This window comes from Penaeus japonicus, unplaced genomic scaffold (assembly GCF_977035675.1).
Source record: "Penaeus japonicus unplaced genomic scaffold, GWHDUDI00000001_assembly GWHDUDI00000036, whole genome shotgun sequence".
Taxonomy (NCBI): domain Eukaryota; kingdom Metazoa; phylum Arthropoda; class Malacostraca; order Decapoda; family Penaeidae; genus Penaeus; species Penaeus japonicus.
The window spans coordinates 12,154,588-12,158,506 of NW_028234438.1; the positions used below are offsets into that span (position 1 = coordinate 12,154,588).

General features: G+C 38.8%; 1 protein-coding gene across 1 annotated transcript in view; it reads right to left on the reverse strand.

Annotated features, from left to right (window-relative positions):
• Positions 1 to 3,919, reverse strand: part of LOC122248392 (ionotropic receptor 93a) — a gene marked incomplete in the record, with an annotated part of 116,091 nt that overhangs the window by 6,434 nt on the left and 105,738 nt on the right.

Below are 3,919 nucleotides of genomic sequence, written 5' to 3' on the forward strand. Positions count from 1 at the left end.
TGCCATTTCAAGGTGGAGCGACCAGATGTCAGCAGCATCTCGTTCTATTTCACGGAATATAGAGAGAGAGTAAGGGAGGGACGGGAGGGGAAGGGGGGAGAGTGGGAGGGGGGGAGGGGGGAGGAAGGGAAAGGGGAAGGGGACGGGGGATGGCGAGGGAGGAGGGAAGGAAGGAAAGGATAGAAAGTGGTGTGTAGGGAAGAGGGAAAGTTGGGTGTTGATTGGGATGAAAGGATAGGAGTGGGATGTGTCTGAGATTGGAGTGAGTGAGTAGTAAAGAGGGGAGCGAAGAGAGGGTGAGATGATGGATTATATGTTGAGAAAGAAAAGAGATGGAGAGAGAGGGGAGAGAGAGAGAGAGAGAAGTGACATACCAGGCAGGGAGGAGAGAACAAGGAGGAAGAGACATCATAGAGCTAGAGGATAGAAAATATAAAAAGAGAATGAGAGAGAGAGAAAGAAAGAGAATGAGAGAGAGAGAAAAAAAAAAGAGAGAAAAAAGAAAGAAAGAAAGAAAGAAATAGAGAAAGAAAGAATTAAAAAAAAGACAGAGACAGAAAAAAAGACAAACACCAAAAATGAAAAAAAAAAATAAAATAAAAAATAAAAAGCCCCCAAATAAAGAGCAGATCACGCAACATCAAATCTCACATGAATTCAAAGAGCACAGAACACATGTTAGCAGAGACCTTTCGTTGAAGCAAAGTTCAACTTGGATATTAATCCTGGTGACAATCAAATATAAAAACTTCCTTGTATAAGCAAAGGACCAGCACTAATTTACATATAACCTTTCTCTTAGCAACACTTCCCCAACCACTGTGGGTGAGATGATAACATTCAGTATTGCAACAAAAAGTCTGACGAATGAATGTTAGTATTTTCAATTTTTTTTTTTTTTTTTCGTCTTTTCGTCCATGTTGTTGGATGGTTGTGATCGTTATATAGATAATATATACATCTTTTTTCATTAGCATTCATTAATGTTATAATCATCTTCTATATCATCTTTATAAGAACCATTAAATATATTATCATCATTTCGAATATCATCATTATTATTATTTGTTATTACTATTGTCAATATCACTATAAGCATTACCCTTATTCACATTATAATCTCTATCGTGATGATGACAGTAGTTTCATCATTAACATCATTAACAATATCATCCTTGTCATCATCATCATTATCAACTTCTTTACTACTATCATTACAACCATCATTATATTCTTATTTTCATTATCCTAATTAACACTGTCCACACTATCATCATCAAAGACAGACACACCCAAAGAGAGAGAGAGAGAGAGGGAGAGAGAGAGAAAGAGAGAGAGAGAGAGAGAGAGAGAGAGAGAGAGAGAGAGAGAGAGAGAGAGAGAGAGAGAGAGAGAGAGAGAGAGAGAAGAAAGAAAGAAAGAAAGAGAGTAAAGAGAAGTGAAGAGGAGAGTGAGAGAGAGGAGAGAGGAGAAGAGAGGTGAGGCAGAAACTGAACAGTGTCAGAGAGAGAGAGAGAGAGAGAGAGAGAGAGAGAGAGAGAGAGAGAGAGAGACAGAGACAGAGACAGAGAGAGAGAAAAAGAAAGAAAGAGAGAGAGAGTGTGTAAGAGAAAGAGAGAGAGAGAGAGAGAGTGAGAGAGATTAGATGCAAGGAGGATAGTAGAAGACAGAGAGAGAAGAGAAAGAAGAGGGAGGGAGAGAAGAGAGAGAGGAGAAAGTAAGAGAAAGAAAGAGAGGTGAGAGAGAGAGAGGGAGAGAGCGATACAGAGAAGAGCGAGAGAGAGAGAGAGATGAGGAGAGAGAGAAAGAGAGTGGAGGAGAGAAAGAGAGAGAGACATATAAAGACAGAGAGAGAGACTGTAAGAAAAGAAGAGAGAGAGAGAGGGAAAGGGAGAGAGTAAAAGAAAGAAAGAAAGAAAGAGAGAAGAGAGAAGGGGAGAGAGGGAGAGAGAGAGAGAGTAGAGATAGGAGAGAGAGAGAGAGAGAGAAAGAGAGAGAGAGGAGGGTGGAAGAAGAGAGAGAGAGAGAGAGATGAGAGAGGGGGTGGGGAGAGGAGAGTAGAGACAGAGAGAGAGAGGAAAAGAATGAAAAAAGAAAGAGAGAGAGTGTGAGAGAGAGGGAGGGCAGAAAGAGAGAGAGGGAGAGGAGAGAGAGATTAAGAAGATGAGAAGAGAGAAAGTGAAAGGAGGGAGGTGCGAGAGAGGAGGAGAGAGAGAGAGAGAGAATGAGAGAGGAGAGAGAGAGAGAGAGAGAGAGAGAGAGAGAGAGAAGAGAGTGTAAGAGAGTGAGGGAGGAAGGGATGTGAAGAGAAAGAAGGTGGAGGGAGGGAGGGAAGAGGGAGGAGGGAGGGAGAGGGAGACAGAAAGAGAGACAGACAAAGAGAGAGCGAGAGGCAGACAGAAAAAAAGATAGAGAGGAGAAAGGGGAAGAACGAAGGGCAGATATACAGAAAGCTGAATAGATAGACAGACCACCATACAAGTAGATGAATAGATCATTCATACAGACACAGAAACAGACACAAAAAATTACAGACACAAACACCTATATAACAACGTACAAACACCCTTCACACCCCACTCCTCCTCCACCCATCCACCCATCCACCTCACCAACAAAAAAAAAAAAAGTAAAGAATCCACCTAAAAAAAAAGAAAAAAAAAAAGAAAACAAATCAAAATACAAAAAAGTAAAGAATCCGCGTCACAAAAAAAAAAAAAAAAAAAAAAACACACACACAGAAAACGAATCAAAAGACAAAAAAAAAGAGGTAAAGATTCCCAAGGTATTTTGTTTTATAAAGAACATCGATGTCCCGGCGTGAGAAAGAGATCTCACCCTTTGCCATTATTCAGCGGCTCACACACCCAAATATAGATTACTGGAACCTTGTCACGGAGCCTAAGGGAATCACAGTCTGTTCCGAGATTTTGTCAAGAGATGTCATGCCCAGTGGGGAGATGTTTTGCATGATTTAGTGCATGACTTGTTGTTGTTTATTTGAGAGTGGGGTGGGGGGTTGGTTGTTATCTTGTATCTATTGTTGTTGTTTTCCATCTTTTTTGTTGTTGTTGTTGTTGTTTTTTGTCTTTTTCTTCTACCGTTTTTTTTTATTATTGCTATTATTTTTAACATTATTATCGTTATTATTATAATAATCATAATAATAATTATTATTAGTATCATTATCATTATTGTCATTATTATTATCCGCATCAAGGTTTCTTGATGAATCAGTTCTTTTGTTTATTTCGTTGTTTTATTAGGGGGAAGGGGGAGGGGGTAGGTTGTAAGATTTTGTGTGAGGTTAATATCTTGTATTTCATGTTATTCTCTTATTCTTTTCCTTTTTCTTCTTCGTATTCTTTTTCTTGTTAGTATTGGTAGCAGTATATTTATCATCATTATTATCATCATTATTACTTATATTCTCCTTCCTCTCTTCTTCCTTTATCTGTCCCTCCGTCTTCTATTTGTCCTTATTTTTCTTCATACAATGAACTCAAGATATCAAAATGCCATTCTGATCAGACAAATGTTATGTAAGAATCTAGTCTTTTTTTCCAATCATTTCCAATCATTCCGAACTTGCGTCTTCTGAGCCCCGATCTTGGTACCCGAATTCCGTTACTTCATCGCGTCGCCTTTGGGTCGGTCTTGGCCTTGGCTCCGTGTGTTATCAACGCTGATTTTATATATATATATGAAAATATATATATAAATATATATATAGAATAACATATATAATATAATACTATATATACATATTGTTGTGTGTGTTTGTGTGGATATAGTAAATGCAGTAACGCATTTATATAGAAATATAATTTTAGCTCCCTGAAGGAATCGAACTCAGGCCCTCTGAGAGAGGAATCCCGGCTCCTAACCCGTATCCACTACAAAGAGCCACTAAAAAAGA